The sequence below is a fragment of the Heteronotia binoei genome, chromosome 21 (genome assembly GCF_032191835.1).
Source record: "Heteronotia binoei isolate CCM8104 ecotype False Entrance Well chromosome 21, APGP_CSIRO_Hbin_v1, whole genome shotgun sequence".
Lineage (NCBI taxonomy): Eukaryota > Metazoa > Chordata > Lepidosauria > Squamata > Gekkonidae > Heteronotia > Heteronotia binoei.
The window spans coordinates 192,155,815-192,177,864 of NC_083243.1; the positions used below are offsets into that span (position 1 = coordinate 192,155,815).

Below are 22,050 nucleotides of genomic sequence, written 5' to 3' on the forward strand. Positions count from 1 at the left end.
GTGATAATTAGAGTAGATGGAGTCTTGGAGCGCATCCGAAATTGTGATGGGATAAAGAATGGTTTTGGATGGGTTTACTCGAAGGCCTGATATAGAAGAAAATACAGATAATAAATCAAAGACAGCCGGTAAAGAAGACTTAGGTTTTGTAACAAAAAGCACTAGGTCATCTGCAAACAAAGACACCTTAATTTGTTTCTTTCTAATAGGGATACCAGTGATAATATTGGTATCACGGATAGCATTAGCAAGAGGTTCTATTGCGATCGCAAAAAGCAGAGGAGACAATGGGCAACCTTGCCTCGTCCCTCTGAAAAGATTAAATTCTTCAGAATCCAAATTATTAATAGAAAGAATAGCAGAAGGCGATTTATATAAAGAATGGATTATCTTCAGAAAATTCGGGCCAAAGTTCATTTTCTGCAGTAAGGTTGTAAGATAAGGAACTTCCACGGAATCAAAGGCTTTTTCAAAATCAATAGACAAGATAAAAGAAGACTCAATATTAAATTTCCGGCAGTATTGAATAACATCAAGGACCATTCTAGTATTGTCCGTTAACTCACGGTGTGGGATAAAGCCCGATTGGTCAGGATGAATGCAGTTCCCTATAAAGGTATTAAGCCTAGCCACCAGAGCTGCTGTAAAAATCTTATAATCACAATTAAGGAGCGATATCGGCCTGTATGAACTAGGGTCTAGTAAGTCTTTGTCCTTCTTTGGAAGAAGTATGATTTTTGCCTGTGACCAAGTAACAGGGAAAGAACCAGACTGTACAAACTGATTACAGGCGTCTGCCAAGATGGGAGCCAACAAAATGTTAAAAAATTTATAAAATTCTGGTATAAAGCCATCTCGGCCTGGAGATTTATTGGATTTCATAGACTTGATAGTCTCCTGTATTTCAAGTGCAGTAAAAGGTTTGTCCAAAAAGGATTTAACCTCAGGAGAGACAGGCTTAATAACTGAGTGAGTGTCTAAGAAAGATGAAATAAGGTCTGCTGATGGATGCTGGGAGGAATATAGAGACGAATAGTACTTTTTAAACACTCCTACAATATCCTTAGTGGAATGTTTCAAGGTACCAGTTTTAGAACGAATGGAAGAAATAGCCATTGAGGATACTCTCTTTTTAACCTTCCATGATAGGAGTTTAAGAGATTGAGGAGTTCGAAACCAATATTTTTGTTTTATAAAAGCCATTTGTTTTTGAATCTTGGAGACGTCAAGAGATTCTAATTTTTTTCTTTCTATAAGAAGTTTTGAATAAGTTTTTTTGCTACCAAATTTTTTAAATTTCTCTTCCAATTTGGTAATGTTAGCAACCAAATCAGATCTAATTTTTTCTTTTTCTTTTTTATACGAAGAGGCAATAGCCATAAATCTGCCACGAATTACAGCTTTAAAAGAATCCCAAACTATATGCTGGGGTACTCCACACTCCATATTGAATTGAAAAAATTCTTTAATGTCTTTTTCAATGGAATCTGTAACCGATTTCATAGACAGAAGTTTACTATCCAATCTCCAATTAAAAGAAAAAGATCTGTCAGTAACGCCTGACATATACCCTTCCAACCATGCATGATCAGACCAAATCATTGGGCCAATTTCTACTTTAGAAAAAAGATTAGAAATAGAATCTGAAACTAAAAGAAAATCTATTCTGGAATAAGTTTGATGACGAGAAGAAAAAAAGGTATAATCTCTTTCATTTGGATGTCTGCTTCTCCAAATGTCTGACAGATTATAGGATTGAAAAACTTGAGCTAAATCATTTTGGCCATTCAAATCTTTTGATTGAGACCGTTTATTGGCAGATATAGGTAGCAGGCTTTTTTGAGATCTATCTAAAGAAGGATTAACAACATAGTTGAGATCTCCTCCCAAGATAATGGGCCCTGTATGAAAGGTTTGAAGTTGTGACAACGTATCTTTAATAAATGCAATTTGCCCATCATTTGGAGCATACACCGATGCCAGAGTATAAGGGCTACCATTAAAGACCCCATTGATAAAAATATACCAACCCCTAGGGTCAATTGAGGAATTTTCAAAAGTGAATTGGACTGATTTACCTATTAGGATGGCCACACCTCTTGCTTTGGAAGACCCATAAGCTTGAAATTGATGAGCAAAAAATTTGGACTGGAAGACCCTGGGCTGGTTACCCTTAAGGTGAGTTTCTTGCAAAAAAATTATATCTGGTTTCTGACGAGAGATGGCAGAGGCAACCCGTTTTTTCTTAATTAAATTATTTAGCCCGTTACAGTTTAGAGAAAGAAATTTCAAGTGGCACTCTGCCATAATTGAAAGAGGAAAAAACCAAGGTTATCAAAATTATTACAATTTATAGCATTTAACCCAGGTGCCACCAGGATAGCTCGAGATGAATCCTGTAGATCAAATTTCAAAGGTATGAGGACAGATTTCAAATCAAAGGCTTTAAAAAACTTCCAGCTAAAACCATAATAATTCAATACAGTTATGCTGCCCATAACAAAAACAAAAAACCATAACCAACACCAGTGGTCTAGCATTAACAGACACTAGCCACTAACTCACCCTCCAACTCTGTTAACCCAAACTTGGGAAAACAACAACTACTTACTTAAAAGGTTAAATTTGAAGCGGAAGTCTTCCTTGCTGAAGACACCACACAACTAGCAACAACTACCAAATGGAGCTATTTAAAAAAAACCGAAGTTCTCCATTCTCCCTCTCTGCCAAAAATGCTTATATTTAACAATATCAACCCAGCAAAATTAAAATTTATAAACAAAATAACAGAGCCGAATGTATAGAGAGTTTTATAATGAAAGGCCACACAAAGCTGATTGAATCAAAGCTAAAATGCCTAGAAAGCTACATATAATAAAATCTGTGCCTTTTATCAACTCAGATTAGTGAATTAAAGATAAGTACAGGCAAACTAATATAACATGTGTAACAGCATCGGATCTCGATCACAAAGTTATAGTGAGACTTAAGACACTATGATAAAAATACAATGAAACTTTAAACAGAATTGTGAACACTATTAAATACTGATCTCCCCAAACACTCCCCACCAACTATCCTTCAGCCTCTTATAAGCCTATGTAGGGAGATGTGATAGTAAGGGAAACAAATTTCCAAACCCTCATAATATCATACGGCACAAACTGACACACACATACATTCCCTACCAACCCTCTGTCTCACACACTCATTTCCATTCAAGAATTCACAAAGGAAGGGAAAGGGACCTGACACTTCATTAACTCACAGTAAAAAGAAATATATTGATATAAAGCCCTGATCATACTATTCAAGTTTCTCACTCAGATCTACCCCCCCCCTCTCACTCTCTCTCACTCTCTCACTCACTCCCACACCCTCTCTCGTCACCCAGCCTCCCCATTCAAACACCTACTTCCACTTACTTTTTAAACCATATATTCCAAGTCACTCCACTCTTCCAATCATGCATACCCAATCAACCAAGAAGATTTCCTTTAATGAGTTGATTTAAATTAATAACTCCCTCACATTCATAACATTGCTTTCAAAAAAATATAAATAACAAGGGGGAAAAAAAAGGGGGGGAACCCCCCAATTTCATATATAAACACTGCTTCATAAGCACCACGTAGGCAAAGCTTATAAGTCAGCAGTTCGGTAGGCAAAGCTTATATGTCAGGGGGAAAAGGACGCCAGGAATCCTCAACAACAAAAAAAAAAAAAGAAAGGGGGGGGGAGATTTCTGCATAGCAACAGTTCCAGCATTTAGCTTCTAGAAGAAACAGGCCGATCAGGACGGTTCAAAGGCACACGACGCCATCTAGTATCTGAAGTTATTGAATGAACATGTGAGGCTGCTTCCAGAAGGCCGGTGGGAACAGGAAGATTCATATCGCGGAGCATGCATAGGCCTGAGTCGAGATCTGCAGCTACAAATGACTGATCCTGCACTGTAACTTGCAGCTTGTACGAAGCAACCCATCGATATCTGATGTTTTCCCTGTTCAGGATTTCTATAATTGGCTTCAAATTTTTCCGCCTTTGCAAGGTTTCAGAAGACAAATCCTGTAGAATTTGGACGTTGTAATCTCCTAGCAGAAGAGGATTTATAGCCCGGGCTTTTTGCAGCAACTTGGATTTCACTGAGGCAGAAGAGAAACGGACTAAAATGTCCCTAGGCAACGAAGTTTTCTGTCTGCGCAATGGGCCAATTCTATATACTGTTTCCAGGGCACAGAGATCAGAGTCAGAAAAACCCATTGCCTTCGATAACCAGGAGACTATAAGAGTTTTTAAATCAGAGGGGGAGGCAGAATTCTCGGGGAGCCCACGAATTTTAACATTCCCCAATTTCAGTTGGTTCTCAAGTGCAATAATTTTATCAGTGGCCCATTCATCTCTTTTATAAAAATACTGAGAGTCCTCCTGCACAGCACTTGCCATGTTAAAAGCAGAATCTGCCGTCTCTGCCACCTTCTCTAAGGACGTTTTGAAACCCTCCAATTGAGCAGAAAGGGGCTGGATCATGGCAGATATTTTGTCAGTCATATTTTGTTCCAGTTTTTGAAAAGCCTCCATTACCTCAGAACGAAATGAAGCTAGGTCTGCTGCTGTGTTTTCCCCTCCTTCCGACGCCATCTTGCTTGCAGGGCTGCTTGCTTTTCCTGAGGCCTTAGCCTTGGGCTTTTTTGGAAAATAGTCTTTAACAGAGTTCCTTGAATTTCTTTTTGATCTGGGCTTTTGACCATCTACTGTTCCCATACTAATTAAAGAAAGAAAAGAAAACAAACAACAACGCTGGGCGCTTGCTTAAGTGGATTTGGCAGGGGTAAGTAAGGAGCTCTGCTTTCAGGCGTCCATTCCCTATGCGTGCGACGCCACGCCCCCGAAAACAATCATATCTAAGAGAAGACTGGGTAGAATCCCTGTCCCTGATGTGTTAATTTTCTGTTAGTTGGATCTTATGTCGTAAGCTCTGATCACAACCTGAGTTTGATTCCCGGTGGAAGCTGGGTTTTCAGGTAGCCGACTCGAGGTTGACTCAGCCCTCCATCCTTCCGAGGTCAGTAAAATGAGTGCCCAGCTTGCTGGGAGGAAAGCGTGGATGACTGGGGAAGGCAATGGCAAACCACCCCATAAAAAGTCTGCCGTGGAAATGTTGTGAAAGCAACGTCACCCCAGAGTTGGAAACGACTGGTTGCACAGGGGACCTTTCCTTTTCCTTTCCTTTATTAACTTTGAGTGCAGCCATCTCATGGAGTCGATTTTCTCCTCCTTTCCTTTCAACAATAGCTTCCTAAGACCACCACCCCCAGCCAATTTTTGGTGTCAAGGGTGCATACGGACGCAACGCTATAAAGCATGGGGAGGGGGGCTGCCAAAGGAACCAAGTAGAATTGCCTGATCTGCACAAATGAGAGAGCTCGCTGCGGTCCAGTTCCTTCTCCAGCCGAAGTCTGATGTGAGGAGATACCACTCAATGCCCCTTCCTTCTTGCAGACTTCTGGCCTTTCATGAACGAATCTCACTCCTCGGCATCATAGTGGGAAGAGGCAAGTGAAGGAAGACTTAACTTCAGCGTTCATAGTTCAAAGAATCCAATTCTTTTTTAAATACTATAAAGACTCTTTGGACAACAACCTCCCTACTTGCAGACCCAGGGCCAGTGCTAGGCTTTTTGACACCCTAGGCGAAGCGACATACTAGTCCGTCCCACCCCCCCACCCCAATTTTAAAAAACAGGGGGGGGGAAATGTAGGAGAAATGAAGAACACCAAACTTCAAGCTACATTTTTAATTTACTATTTTTTAAATTTAAAATTTAAAAAAAATGTGAGAAACAAACCCAGAATATGAAGTTGGTCCAGGACAGAGAGGAAGAGAAGGCCAGGCCAGGGGAAATGACAGACAAAGACACTCCAACAGGCAGCTGTGGACATTAGTTCACATTTCTGCAAATAAATCTTTAAAGCATGTCTTTGGGGAGGGAATAGGGTTGCCAAGTCCAATTCAAGAAATATCTGGGGACTTTGGGGGTGGAGCCAAGATCAAGGCTGTGACAAGCATAATTGAACTCCGAAGGGAGTTCTGGCCGTCACATTTAAAGGGACAGCACACCTTTTCAATTCCTTCCTTCCATAGGAAATAATGAAGGAGAGGGGCACCTTCTTTTGGGGCTCATAGAATTGGACCCCCTGGTCCAATCTTTTTGAAACTTGGAGGGTATTTTGGGGAGAGGCACTAGATGCTATACTGAAAATTTGGTGCCTCTACCCCAAAAAACAGCCCCCCCCCGAGCCCCAGATACCTGTGGATCAATTCTCCATGATTTTCTATCGGAATAAATCTCCATAGGGAATAACAGAGTTCCCAGAAGACATTTCCCTCCCCTCCCCCCTGCTTTCTGACGACCCTGAAGTGGGGGGAGGGCCTCCGAACCGGGGGATCCCCTGCCCCCACCTGGGGATTGGCAACCCTAGGAGGGAGAGAGGTGACTTTGCAGAACCTTATGTTTTTAACGTCAGAACAATTGTTATATTTCAAGATCAAGTATCATATTAAAACATCTACAACCATTTGGTACCACCAACCCACAACAGGAGATGTGTTCCCCAACATGGTTGGATTCATCAGTTAAAACACAGGCTCTTGGCCCATAGATCAAAGTATAGAATACCACAAGGAGAAAGGAGATACCAGCACTAAACTGCACATAACAGAAGAGACAGACTTTGCTAAGATTCTATACATATATACCCACACACCACCAACTTCTTCTGCAAAAACTTCCATTGTTGATCCCACCCCATCTTGAAGTGAGACCATGTTCTCCATGTGTGAGCTGGAGGCTGAAAATCTGTGAGCTAGCTCATGCTAACTCAGCTTAGAGGGAACACTGGCACTAGCATGATTCAGCAAGGCAATCCTAATATTGTATTTAAGTCCCCAGCCCAAACACCGATCCTGGCTTGTGATCCTTAATGAGTTGGATATTTGTGGAAGCCTTCAGAGGGATTTCGGAGGAAGATCAGAAATATAGGAGTTTCCTAAATAATAAAATAATGAAGCATCCTAAAGAAGAAAAAGAAAGGCTCTCTGACGATCGCCAAACAGCTTCGAGAAGAAGAGGGTGGGGTGGGAAATGGCTTCAAGACTGACACACTTAAGCGATCCCTGGCAAGGATCTCCCCCCCCCCCCAAGACACTCACTCTGCCACTTTCATGGGTACCTGCAGAGTTGGCGCTGAAGGAAGGGGGGGGGGGGGGTCCGGGTCAGGTAAGGAACAGGAAGAGTCACTGCATCTCCCACCCCCTGCAGTGCCCTTGGCAACATTGAGACAAGGGCAGGTACCAGCCACAGTCTTTTGGGGGGAAGCGTTCAGGGAAAGCAAAGCAAGAGAGTGGAGGGAGTTCCACATATACCTCCTTGACTGGAGAGCTCGAATTCCACACTGTTTACATTTCTCAGCTGCCCTCAGTGAGTCCATGCCCACATCGGTCGGGGTGAAAGAGCGAGCTTATCTTATATACAATCAAGTAATGGTAACGTGCCAGCCAAGGGCGGCGGAAGGGAGAGGGAACAAGTGTCTCGGCGAGCTAGAGCCAGGAGCTGAGGAAACAACAGGCTGCCTGTACACAGGGCCCCCCAGCCAGTCCCGACTCCCAACTAAGGCCAAAGGGAAGGAGAATGAGCCAGCCAGCCAGTTGAGGAAGCAGGCTGCTTGAGTGGAGGCTGCTGGCTGCATGTGCATCTGCTCCGCCCCCTCTGACACCAGTGCAAATCACCAGCGAGGATGTCAGTGGGGCGCCGGGAAAGAACACTGCTTGGAGAGCGAGGCTTAGTAGGAGCCAAAGCACAAGCAGCACTAACAAGCCAGCCTACTGAAGTAGCTAGAAAGCAGGACTTGGGAGGAGAGCACACTAGCACACAGTCTAGGGTTGCCAAGTCCAATTTAAGAAATATCTGGGGACTTTGGGGGTGGAGCCAGGAGACTTTGGGGGTGGAGCCAGGAAACATTGGGGTCGGAGCCAAGAGCAAGGGTGTGACAAGCATCATTGAACTCCAAAGGGAGTTTTGGCCATCACATTTAAGGGGACTGCACAAATTTTTAAATGCCTTCCTTCCATAGGAAATAATGAAGGATAGGGGCACCTTCTTTTGGGGCTCATAGAATTGGACCCCCTGGTCCAATCTTTTTGAAACTTGGGGGGTATTTTAGGGAGAGGCACTAGATGCTATACTGAAATTTTGGTGCCTCTATCTCAAAAAACAGCCCCCCAGAGCCCCCGATACCCGCGGATCAATTCCCCATCATTCCCTATGGGAATCGTTCATGGAGGTGCATGATGGCTCTGGGGGCGGGGCTTCCCCCGACGGCCAGCTGGCTGGGGGAGGGGGGAAGCCTGTAAAACCGGGGGATCCCCCTCTGGGACCTGGGGATTGGGAAGCCTAACACAGTCCCGCTGCTCTCAGCTGAAAGAGGCAGAGTGGTGGCAGAGGGTGCCTGAAGGCGCCCTGTAGACGAGGTGGTGTCCGAGGTCGCTGCCTACTTTACCGACTCCCACCTGCCGGCCCTGTGTAGACCAAAGGACTGAGCTCCAGGAAAAGCTATATTATTAGATTCTGCTGATTGTGTAAACTGGTCCTATGATTTAATGCCCCCCCCTTCATTTCTAGTTGGTAATATTCAACATTTTTTTCTAGACCTTATGATTTCTCATTCGTTCCCGTGAAAGCCTTTGAGTCACGATTTTGAATATGTACACTTAGCAGTAGCAGGCTCCCTGGTTATCACATATGGTGGGAAGACTTAGCTGGTTTAATGGAAACTTGGCACAATTCTGACATGTGAAATTGCAGAGGTACCCAATTATGCTAATGAAATATTCCGATCACCGGTAACACTGCTGTCCATGGAAACATTTTCAGGGTTGCAGACTTTTCCATGCCTGTCTTACTTTATAATAGCTGAATAATGTTGTATCAGCAGTTAACTTAACCTGTGTGAAAGAAATAATATAGAAAAGAGTAAGAATCCAGAAGCACCTTAAATACTAATACAATTTGTGGTAGGGTCTCTCTCGGCTTGGCTTCGCGAACGAAGATTTAAGAAGGGTGCAATAGTCCACGTCTGCTGCAGGCTCGCTGGTGGCTGACAAGACCAATGCGGGACAGGCAGGTCCGGCCACAGTGGCTGCAGGGAAACGTCTGATTTGGGGTTGATGCTGTAGCAGTGCGATTCTTCCTCAATCTCCTTTTGTCCTCAAGACCAGCTATGCGTGCGTTCTCAAAGGAAGAGACAGCCTGGTGGATGGTGTGCCTCCATGCTTTGCGATCTGAGGCTAGGTCAGACCACTGGTGTTGGTTGATGCGACAGGTGCCAAGGGATTTCTTCAAGGAGTCCTTGTACCTCTTCTTTGGTGCCCCTCTATTTCGATGGCCGGTGGAGAGTTCGCCATACAGGGCAATCTTGGGAAGGCGGTGGTTTTCCATCCTAGAAATATGCCCTGCCCAGCGCAGCTGCGTCTTCAGCAGCAGTGCCTCGATGCTGGTAACCTCCGCCCGCTTGAGGACTTGTGGTAGGGTATGAGCTTTCATAAGCTGCTGCTCACTTCTTCAGATACCAGAAATCATGGGCAGCCTTGGAAAAGATTATGATGACATATCACTTCTCTTTATGAGAGGGAAGCTTGAAAGCACTGTTTGGTGGATTAACAAGTCTTTTTGTTTCTTCTGTCTTTTTTGCTTCCTGCTTGCCTTTTCGCATTTCTATAAGGGTTTTTTTTTTTTTTTAACAGAACAGAAAATCAAAAGAAAATACCAGCAGTTGAAATTTTCTTTCTGTAAGAGGGAAGGATGTGCTTAGAAAATGGCTTTTGTAACAGCACCGGTTTGTTTTAAAGCAGTTAAATATAATACAAAGGGGGAAGCTCTCCTTTCCTGCTGTTAATTTATGCTTGCAGTATGATGCTTTGTTTTACAACCTTGTAAAGCCAATTAAAACGTGGTTTTGTCTAGGAGACACTTTAGAATGGCTTGTATTGTGTTTGTAGGCAATTTAGATGGTCATTTGATTGCAGGTGTCAGGGATCTGTGCAGCAAGTTTGTTTCCTCCAAAGATCAGTCAGATGGAGAGCCAGTTTGGTGTAGTGGTGAAGTGTGCGGACTCTTATCTGGGAGAATCGGGTTTGATTCCCCACTCCTCCACTTGCACCTGCTGGGATGGCCTTGGGTCAGCCAGAGCTCTGGCAGAGGTTGTCCTTGAAAAGGCAGCTGCTGTGAGAGCCCTCTCCAGCCCCACCCACCTCACAGGGTGTCTGTTGTGGGGGAGGAAGGGAAAGGAGATTGTGAGCCGCTCTGAGACTCTTCGGAGTGGAGGGCGGGATATAAATCCAATATCTTCATCTACCTCACAGGGTGTCTGTTGTGGGGGAGGAAGGGAAAGGAGATTGTGAGCCGCTCTGAGACTCTTCGGAGTGGAGGGCGGGATATAAATCCAATATCTTCATCTACCTCACAGGGTGTCTGTTGTGGGGGAGGAAGGGAAAGGAGATTGTGAGCCGCTCTGAGACTCTTCAGAGTGGAGGGCGGGATATAAATCCAATATCTTCATCTACCTCACAGGGTGTCTGTTGTGGGGGAGGAAGGGAAAGGAGATTGTGAGCCGCTCTGAGACTCTTCGGAGTGGAGGGCGGGATATAAATCCAATATCTTCATCTACCTCACAGGGTGTCTGTTGTGGGGGAGGAAGGGAAAGGAGATTGTGAGCCGCTCTGAGACTCTTCGGAGTGGAGGGCAGGATATAAATCCAATATCTTCTTCTTCATCTTCTTAACCTGCAACTATTTCTTTGTGCAGCTCCTCAGAGCCTCCTTTAGCAAAGATAAGCCAATTTGCAGAATTTAAGCAGTTGCCAAATGTCATTACATATTTTCTTTCAACCCGCCCTTCTGTAAGGAACGCATGTTCAGGCCGAATGGTAGATTACTGCTCCCTCTCTGATACTCAGCCCTATAGTGTAATAGAATATGAGATGCAATTATACAACATGGCTTTCTGCTAGGCTTCAAGGCCATTGATTGCATTTTTATGGCAATGCGTATATTTATGAATCACAGAATCATAGAGTTGGAATGTATCTCTAGGACATCTAGTCCAACCCCCACAAATACCTCCCCCCACACCCCCAGTGATCTCTGCTCAATGCCCAGAAGATGACAAACTTTCCAGGATTTCTGGCCAAACTGACCTGGAGAAATTAGGGTTTGTAGAATCTTTCGGGCTCAAGTGCCGTGTTCTACTGGAGAAAGTTTTCCTTCCAGACGTTTCGTTCTCAGCTGCGGAGAACATCCTCAGTGGCGTTGCAGCCGGAGCAGGCGCTCTGACCTTCTTGGCTGCTGTGACTCAATGCACAGGAAAACTTTCTCCAGTAGAACACGGCACTTGAGCCTGAAAGATTCTACAAACCCTAATGATGTTACCAGCCGTGAAAACCTGAAATCTTTGATGACCTGGAGAAAATTTCATCCTGACTCTAAAGTGGTGATAGGCATTTCCCTGGGCATGTAATAAAGGGCCATGAGAACTAAGCACTGATGCAACCAACATACCTGCAGGACCACCTCTCCCCATATGTGCCCCATTGAGCTTTGTGCTCGTTAAATTAACACTTACTCATCATCCCTGGCCCAAAAAAACCAGGGCCAGACCTCCCACTAGGTGACTTAGGGAATTGCTTAGGACACTGCTGGTCCAGGGGTACAGAATTGGATCCCCCGTACCAACGGGGCTTTCTTCTTGCTTTTGCACCTGGTCAAAGCAGGGAAAAGATCTCCCCACCCCCCGCACCTCTCAGAGTCTCTGAGAGGTGCAGACTGGCAGGACAACCCCTTCTCTGGGGTCGGGCCACAGTGGCAGCCTGATCTCTCCATTCTATCCTAGGGGGCCCATAGGATAGAATGATGTCCATTCTATCCTATGGGCCCATAGGATAAAATAGACTCCATTCTATCGTATGAGCTCATAGGATAGAATGGACTCCATTCTATCTTATGGGTCCATAGGATACAATGGAGAGATCAGGCCACCACTGCGGCACAACCCCAGAGCAGGGATTTAAAGCTAAAAACTCTTCCTCTGGTGTTGTGCTGCACTGCAGTTTAGCTAATTAACAAAACCTCAGGTTTGCAAAATGCAAGAGCAGCAGGGCTGCTACCTGGTGGATACACGGTAATATCCCGTCTCAGAAGGAACTGATCATTCTGCAGTCAGTCTGTTACAATGTTTGCTATGACCAGGTCATGGCACATCTGTGGGATTGGCATCTGAACATTGCACACTTGAAAGTTACAAGAACCGGGTTCTGTGGTAAGAGCTGAAAGTGTATAGAAGAGGCAGGTGGAAATATGGAGCCCTTACAGATTGACTGTCATGACTCAGCCATCCATAAAATTATTTTTCATTAATGTTTTAAAACATGTGTCAAGGATGTCAGAATATGTAAGTGGCACACATACATTATTTAGGTTTCTTCTCCCCTCCCCAGCCCCTTACTGTTGTATGCAAAGTGTTCCAGTTTTGTTCAGATTAAACAATAGAAGAGAATACTCATCACCTTAAAAATACAAATATTTCAAGAATGGTCCTCTTCACCACAAGTAAGCAATGTAGTACTGGATAGGATTTGTGATGTCAGAGCATTGCCCCTGAATCTATACAAATCTTATCTTAACCTCAGTTCACAGATCAATCTTGTACCCCCCAAGTTTGCAAAAAAAAAATCCAAAAAGAAAAACTTCAAAATGCTTTCCAAGATTATATTTGGCATAAGAGGCATTTAAATCAAACATAAAAGAAAAGGCTGAGGGTGGAGAGAGGAGTGAGAAGGCAATAGAGGAAGGGAAGAGACAAGAAGAAGAGCTGGAGGAGATGGGCGGGTGGCAGCAGGAAGGGAAGAAGGAAGAGGACGGCAGCAGCAGAGGGGAGGAGACAGTGGCAGTGATGATGGGAGAACTGGGACAGTGTATGGAAGTATTAGTCGTAGTTCATACAGGTACTTCCTACAGAGGAGAGAGAGCGGAACACAATGTTTTGAGGGGATGGAATTTTCCCTCACCAGTGCACTTTTAGGATCAAAAACTGCTTTTAAAGAAGAAGAAGAGAAGGAGATTGGATTTATACCCCACCCTTCACTACCTGAAGGAGTCTCAGAGAGGCTTACAGTCTCCTTCCCCTCCTCACAACAAACACCTTGAGGTGGGTGGGGCTGAGAGAGCTCTCCCAGAACTGCTCTTGAGCAGAACAGCTTTGAGAGAACTTGTGGCTGACCGAAGGTCATATCAGCAGGTGCATGTGGAGGAGTGGGGAATCAACCCTGGTTCTCCCAAATAAGAGTCCGTGCACTTAACCACTACATCAAACTGGCTCTCAGAAACAATGGCAGTTTTAAAAAATGGAAACACTAAATGCAACAGCTGGATATATAGCATGTACTGTAGAGACGATATACAACTAGTTCTGAAAGAACTATGTTGGTTGTCAGTGCAATTCAAGATACTGGTTCTAACCCTTAAAGCAGTAAAAGGTCTAGGACTGGAATACTTGAAAGATCACAATTTCTATAGAAACCTCCTAAAGATCAGCAGTTTCCATATGCTTCCACCTCCAGAGATGAGGTAGGTAAAAACTGATGGGGCTTCTGTGGTGGCACAGCACCTCACTTGATGTCCACAGAATCGTTTCCCTCTTACTGACACTGTTAAGTTTTAGGCACCAGTGATTTTTAATTGCTGTTTTTTATTTTTATGTGTTTATTGTTATATTCCAGTTTTGTCTCAGGCTTCTTTTTTAAAAGGTGTAAAGTGTTCCAGTTTTGTTCAGATTAAACAATAGAAGAGTATTCTATTGAGGTCTCAAGCCATCTTAAGCCTTTTTAGTGGAGTATTTTCAGTATGAATAAAGAAGGGACAGTGGATCTTTTCAGAGAATGTGTGTGGGTGAGACCTAGAGATAACGATGGTAGGGATAATAACATCCCACTTTGACATATTAATGGTCAAAAACCCTGGGAGAATGAAGAATTTTCTTTACGGAAAAGTATCATAATGCAGGCATGTCAAAAAATAAACCCTTGTCCAAGGACAGTTTTGGTAAGGCAAGCAAAATACAAAATTAAACAAAACCCTGAAATATATGTCCACACACTCCATTTGGGTAGCTGCCTCCATCCCTTTGAATCTATCCCAACAGTCAGAAGCCAAAGGGCAAGCGTCTAACCTTTACCAGGATTTAATCAGACACTTGCAGAATGAGTTTCCACAAAACAACTAGGCTGGTAGGTGGGCACTAGAGTCTAGGTACCTGGATTTAGATTGAATCCGTCTGGAGAAATAAACACCACAAATATATTTAAAGTTTGATTAAAATTGTGCAGAAATATATTGAAAAAGAACTTGGCAGTGAGGAGTAAAAAACAACAAACTAAATTCAAAGTTTAGCTGTACAGTAAAGACATTGGTTCAAAAGTTACCAGATGTTACCATTCCAGATGTGTATCGCAGTTGAATCCCAAGTCAGCATGGACCAACAGAGTGCTTGACCAATAGCAAACAATCAGCGAGACACCATCAAGCATGAAAGTTGAATTTCAATAGCAAGAAGCTCAGAAGCTGAGTAATAAGGCAAAAAGCCACGTTCTTTATGGCTAAGATCCAACAAGGTCTCTGCCCCTTAGGCCAATCAGTTCTCAGACTGATTATGTCAACTGATGATGTGATCTAAGCAGGTGACCTTAGTGAGGTCAGGCTAAAGTGAAAACGTAGAGATCTCTGCAGTCTATCTTCCCATGTCCATAGGGTAGTCAGTAGGGTGGCCAGACCGTCCCGGTCTCCCGGGACTTTCCCGGTTCTGGCCACCAATTCCCGGCTCCCGGGCTGCCTATACCGGGACCATTACAAAGTCCCGGTATAGCCAGCGGGGAGCCGGCGGGCTGCGCGCGCCGGCCGGGAAGGCGGGGAGTGAGGCAGCCAGCGTCCCTGCGCGTGCGCACAGCGGTGTGCGCACGCGCAGGGACGCTGGCTGCCTCACTCCCCGCCTTCCCCGCCCGCGCGCGGGGTCCGGAGAGGCCGGCGCTGGTCCCTGAAGGCCTCCAGAGGCCAGCGCCGGCAGCGTGGAGAGGCCAGCGCTGGTCCCTGGAGGCCTCCATAGGCCAGTGCCGGCAGCGGAGAGGCCGGCGCTGGTCCCTGGAGGCCTCCATAGGCCAGCGCCGGCAGCGTGGAGAGGCCTCCGCTGGTCCCTGGAGGCCTCCATAGGCCAGCGGACGCTCCGTGGAGAGGCCTCCGCTGGTCCCTGGAGGCCTCCATAGGCCAGCGGAGGCTCCGTGGAGAGGCCTCCGCTGGTCCCTGGAGGCCTCCATAGGCCAGCGGAGGCTCCGTGGACAGGCCTGCGCTGGTCCCTGGAGGCCTCCAGAGGCCAGCGGAGGCATCGTGGAGAGGCCTGCGCTGGTCCCTGGAGGCCTTCAGAGGCCAGCGGAGGCTCCGTGGAGAGGCCTGCGCTGGTCCCTGGAGGCCTCCAGAGGCCAGCGGAGGCTCCGTGGAGAGGCCTCCGATGGTCCCTGGAGGCCTCCAGAGGCCAGCGGAGGCTCCGTGGAGAGGCCTGCGCTGGTCCCTGGAGGCCTCCAGAGGCCAGCGGAGGCTCCGTGGAGAGGCCTGCGCTGGTCCCTGGAGGCCTCCAGAGGCCAGCGGAGGCATCGTGGAGAGGCCTGCGCTGGTCCCTGGAGGCCTCCAGAGGCCAGCGGAGGCCTCTCCACGGAGCCTCCGCTGGCCTCTGGAGGCCTCCAGGGACCAGCGGAGGCCTCTCCACGGAGCCTCCGCTGTCGGTCACTTCCGGGTTCCTGTCCTGCATCTCGACCTGTGACAGGCTGCTTCGGCGTGCTGCTGCGCCGGCCCTCTGGGTCCCACAATGATGGGATCGATGCCACAGGGACGGGCTCGAAACACTCTATAACCCCTCAAAAGAACAGCAGTCTAGCTCGCTTCCCCCGAGCCCTGCCGCCATAAGCCTCAAGGGGGCTCATTTTGCGGCATCTCCCGGCGGGAGGGTGGCATCCGCACGGGACACATATCAAATGAAAGAGGGGGTGCAGGGCTATCAGAAACAGCCGGCGGAGGGAGTCGCGAGACCACCCCACTGGGGAATCCACACACCGAAAGTGATGAAGGTGGCGCAGATAGAGCCAACAGAGCAAACAGGACAAAATAAATAGGCTGCATTATGCAGCACAGTTGAGAAAGTGCCTTATCCCATATACTGATGAAGTATATACAGGATTTGAGAACAAAATTGTTTCCAGCGGTGATATTTGGGGGATTTTTGGGGACGTCACAGGAAGTGCTGTGAAGTCACTTCCTGTTTCCGGCAGTGGCATTTGGGGGAAATGATGTCATTTGGGGGAAGTGATGTCACAGGAAGTGATGTCACTTCCCGTTTCCGGCAGGTGACGCAGGGATATGATGTCACAGGAAGTGGTGTCACTTCCTGTTTCCGGCAGCGCGCGCGCTCCGCGTGCGCGCACCCCTACCTTCCACCCCCCCCCCCAAGGTGTCCCTGGCTGGCCTTCAGACATTATGGTCACCCTAGTAGTCAGGTCTGACTCAGGAAATGTCTGGGGATTTTGGGAGTGGAGATAGTAGACTTTGGGGGTGGAGCCAGGAGCCAGGTTGTAACAAGCATGATTGAACTCACAAAGGAGAGCCAGTTTGGTGTAGTGGTTAAGTGTGCGGACTCTTATCTGGGAGAACCGGGTTTGATTCCCCACTCCTCCACTTGCACCTGCTAGCATGGCCTTGGGTCAGCCATAGCTCTGGCAGAGGTTGTCCTTGAAAGGGCAGCTGCTGTGAGAGCCCTCTCCAGCCCCACCCACCTCACAGGGTGTCTGTTGTGGGGGAGGAAGGTAAAGGAGATTGTGAGCTGCTCTGAGACTCTTCGGAGTGGAGGGCGGGATATAAATCCAATATCTTCTTCTTCTTCTTCTTACCATCACATTTAAAGGGACCGTGTTCCTTTTAAATACCTTCCCTTTGTTGGGAATAATGGGGGATGTTTTGAGGCTCATAGAATTGGACCCCCCCCCCGGTCCAATCTTTTTGAAACTGGGGGGGGGGGGAGCATTTGAAGAGAAGCATCAGCAGCTATGCTGAAAATGTGGTGCCTCTACCTCAAAAAGCAGCCCCTGAGCGCCAAATGCCCATGGATTGATTCTTCATTTCACCCTATAGGGACCATAGGATATAATGGAGTGCCCAGCGGACATTCAAACCCCCCTCCCCGCTTTGTCTGCTGGAAATGTCTGCTGGGCACTCCATTATTCCCTATGGAGACTGATTCCCATAGTGTATAATGGTGTGCTGTCCCTTTATGTGTGATGGCCAGAACTCCCTTTGGAGTTCAGTTTTGCTTGTCACAACCTTGTTGCTGGTTTCACCTCCAAAGTCTCCTGGCTTCACCTCCAAAGTCCTCAGATATTTCTTGAATTGGACCTGGCAACCCTAACGAGGGGGCTGACAGAGGAGTACGATTCCTTGAGAGGACTGTCACATGGAGCTTGGAACTGATTTATTGCCAAAGATCTCCTTTGAGTCAAAACCATTTCCCCTTCTCTCTCTTTCTGACAGGAAATGAAGTAGGAGGAAAGAGAAAGCACCACACTTAGTGCAGGTTTTTAAAAGTTATTTTTTAATCTATAACATTTCATATTTTTTATTTATAACATTAGAGATTGTATCTTAATTTCAGCATTGCAGAAAGCTAAACATGAGGTGCTTTTTTGTTTTTGTTTTAAAAGTTCCTAGGAAAATTGGAGGTCTGGAAATGAGAGAACGGCCAGGTCTTTAATTAGAGCAGCTTTCCTAGTGTCTGGCATCAAATCTCCTTGGGAAGCAGATGTTTGGGGAAATCTGCAGCATTTCCTTTTGTATGGCCAGAACACCTCTAACCACTGTATGCAATTAAGGGATTAACAGCAGGAGGGGCAGTCTTTGAGACTATCACTGGCCTGCCTTTTGTGCAAAACTGGTGACAGAGCTGCGTAAAGGTGACAGCTGACACTTGGCTTAGAAGCCTTGCAATGAAAACCTGTGCAGTTCTGTTTCTACTTAATGTCTCAAAATATTGGGAGAAAGACGGTTTGCTTTTAGAATGAAGTAAGAGTCCACTAGCGCCTTTAATACCAGCGCAGTTTTATTCAAGGTATAAGCTTTTGTGTGTTGCACGCACGCTTCTTCAGATACAATGAAATGGGAGAAAAGCATTCAAATTTATAGACAGAGTTGGAAAAAAAAATGAATCAGCATATCACATGATGTAAATGTTTTGAAAGGAAGCAGGGACAGCAAGCCAAGCAAACAGGGTCAACAGCTGTTGGGATCCAATTAGGGAGAAACATTTGATGCGGTACATATGTCAAAATAGGAGATAAGTGTGTAAGAGAATCTTTCATAATTGTGGGAAAGTTAACTTTATGATGCCCACCTGCCTCAAGTGTGAAGGTGACAATCACTATATGTTGTTCTAAATACCATACCGATATGTTGTTCTTAGAGGTGTCATGTCTAAAAAATCTATTCCTATATATTGCATTCTGTTACAAACAGTATTTCATTATATTATTCAAAATGGAGAAGAGACAGAGAGAGAGAGAGAGAAATGGGAATGCATAAAATAGGATGTATAGTCCTTACAGAGGATGTATGGGGGTGGGGGGAGAGAGAGGAATGTATAAAAATACAAAGAATGCATGTTCTTACAAAGGATGTGTAGTCCTTCCTGGTGAGAATGAGTTCAGCATATGTAATGAGAAAAGAAACCAATATCCCTGTTAAGTCCTGGATGGCGATTTGTTCCAAGTTTTGTAATAACTCGTAACTCAGCAATTTCCCTTTCCATTCTGTTCTTGAAGTTCTTTTGCAATAAAACAGCTACTTTGAGGTCACCCATTGAATGTTCTGAGAGGTTAAAGTGTTCTCCTACAGGGTTCTCAGAGAATGTTCCATAGGCTCTATGTAGATGTTCTTGTGAACATGTGGAGGTCGCAAAGTGCATCATTTTGTTTCTCTGTCACTCCAAATAACATGTGAACAGCAATAATCAATTCTGCTGAATCACTGGGACTTAGAACCTTTTTGCTATTGTCATTTATTGTATATATTTATTATGTCATTTATTGTATTTATCCCAGTCCATATTCTACAGGATACAACTAAAAGCAAAATAAAACTCCTAAGTTCCTGTCCTTCTGAAGAAGTTTTCAACAAATATTCATTAAATGTTAGCAAACAATTGGTAAAATTTGAAAATTAGGTTGCCTAGGTTTTAGGGAAAGTTGAATATGGTGACCTGGGGTGAGGGTCAAACCTTCTGATGTTAGAAAAGTCAGGCACTCCATTTTATTCTGTACTGCAGGGTGCTTCATGTAAATAATAATCTTAGCAATTAATGTATGGGGGGCTTGCCTCTATATCCTTGTACCAGTTTTTCTAGCATGTCCTATAAAAATGCAGCAAGGACGGTGGAAGCTTTCATTTTATTTATTTATTTATGCATGCCAAGTCTGTCCCTGTGTGAGGATCCCAAAAGCAGGTACTCTCAGAGTTCCATTAAAGAAACAGGTCCCAAACACTTAGCTCTCTGACAAGCCTTGGCAAAGGGCCATACGACTTTGGAAAACTTCAGCTGTCAATACAACTTGAAATGGGAAGGATGTTACGGGAAGCGGTGGCAATGTATAATTAATAGAAGGAAGGACAGGACATGGAAACTGGGAGAAAATATTGGTCTTGGATTCGGTCTATGAAATCTACACCGATGACATTAATCTTTTTCATCTGAGAATAACTTTCAGCCATAAAGTGAATATAGCCTTTGTTTCAGATGGAACAAATGGTTTGGCATATGGGGCAATGGGATTAGGCTAGTATGCAGATGGGCTGCTTGGTTTCCATGGTTTTGCAGGAGAAAAGTCTTTTAAAAGTTCCCAAGAAAAGAGCTTTAGAGCACAGAACATGGAAGTGTGTTGTGTTGATTCTTATGGTGTGAAAAATCTTCCTCATTGAGGTAATATCCAAAGCAATCTGGACTTCCTTGGGGGAAATTATCCATTGGACCCTAACATCATGGACATTCCCAGGGTGTCTGAAAGAGGCAGTGGCCAGACTGCTTCTGAAAAAGCCATCTCTGGACCCTGTGCTCCTAGCCAACTACTGCCCAATATCAAACCTTCCATTCCTGGGTAAGGTAGTTGAGAGGGCAGTGGCTGAGCACCTCCAGGAATTTCTGGGTGACTTTAGCAAGACAGTTCGCATATATTGATCCAAATGTGACTCTGGTGGTTGCAAAAATTTTGTCTATGGCACTTAATGGTATCATTTCCTACTTTTATATCTGTATTTTCCATATGCAATTTTAATTAGTTTTAAGAATAAGAAAAGAAATAATAGAAAAATACAGAAGAGAAAAAAGAGGGAGAGGTACAACTGAAAAAATAGAAAAAAACCACTAAATATTTCAGTTACATTTCTACAACAAAGAAAAAATAAACATACTAAATTTCTTCTACTAGCAAGACTTTGAGTTATAACCAAATATTACCATCAAATTCTACAGTCCTTTTGTAATTTCCCCCCCTCTCTAATACAATTCTACTACCTATGGTATAAACCTAAGCTATTTATCTTTGATGCAACCAGGATCAAATCACTTATCTAAATGAGAATAACAAGGAGACAAACAAGAGAACAAAACTAACTGAATAGTTTTAAAAGTATTAAAAGCAGGCCTAAACAAGTAAAATGAATATACACTCTTTATCTATAAAGCATTTGCTTCCAACCAAAGCTGGAAATAAAAGCACATTACTTTGTCTATGTCAATATAAACAAATTCCAAAGTTAGAGATCAGGAGCAGATTTTTAATATCATATAATATCTATATTCTCTTAATATGAGTTGAACATAACCAACTATTTGTGTAAGTTAATTATTAATTAATTATTCAGGAATTATTTAGAAACTTTTAGAGACACTATCTCCAATTATTATATTACTTTAAGAAGAGGAGACTTGGTAAAGATAACGACCTTATCCCCCATACATATTTTTTTTTTGCCTAAAAAGAAAATAATACAATCTCTACGACACAGTCTCAACTGGGTTACCCTGATAAAATATAAAACCTCCAGATTATAAAATTCCAGCTTCCACTTCAAAATAACATATCAGTTCCATTACGTTGTACTGTTGATGACCGAATATGAAAACACAGTTTGTAATCCCTTCTTTTAAAAAGTTTAATAGGTTACCAGTTGATCGGTTACCCGTTGCGGTTGGCACAGGCACCCTAATCACCACGGGTGTGGATGCACAAATGACTACTGGAAAATCATCGGTTACAGGAAAGCAACTTGTTTTTCACATTAGTGAAGGTCCAGTTTAGGGTTGCCAGATCTCTCCTGGCAACTGACAGGGGTGGGGAGGACTTACTGGGAGCAGCAGGGAGGCCCATCCAACATACAATGATGTGTCCACATTACTGCCCATGTGACCTGGGAGTGATGTCAGCACATCTGGGATGTCAGGGTATTTGGGCAAAAACTTCTATTGGTAGATTTGGCTTCTACCATAGAGGTTTTGTCCAGATACTAGAACATCACTCTGATGTCCTGGATTTGATTACATCACTTCTGGGTCACATGGACCCAGTCAGATAAAGCTCCCTCTTTTTCAGGGTAAGCCCCCCCACCCTGCTGGCAGCTGATAGGTGACAGGGAGGTGAGGTCTGTCAGTGAGGGATGTGTGTGTCCACTGGAGGAGGACTGGCAACCCAAGCCCACCTCCCTTTGTTTGGTGCACTTGCACATTGCAAACACATGGATTTTGCATGTAGATACATTTACATAAATTACAGTGGAATTAACACTGATATATCACTTTGTTGTTGGCTCTGTTTATACTGGCCCATTCCAACTCTGTGATTCATTCTATGATTCTATGAAATA

The 22,050-nt window shown here is 44.7% G+C and overlaps 1 protein-coding gene across 5 annotated transcripts in view; it reads left to right on the forward strand.

The window, feature by feature from the left end:
* Positions 1 to 22,050, forward strand: part of KALRN (kalirin RhoGEF kinase) — an 837,912-nt gene that overhangs the window by 245,817 nt on the left and 570,045 nt on the right. The window lies entirely within an intron of this gene.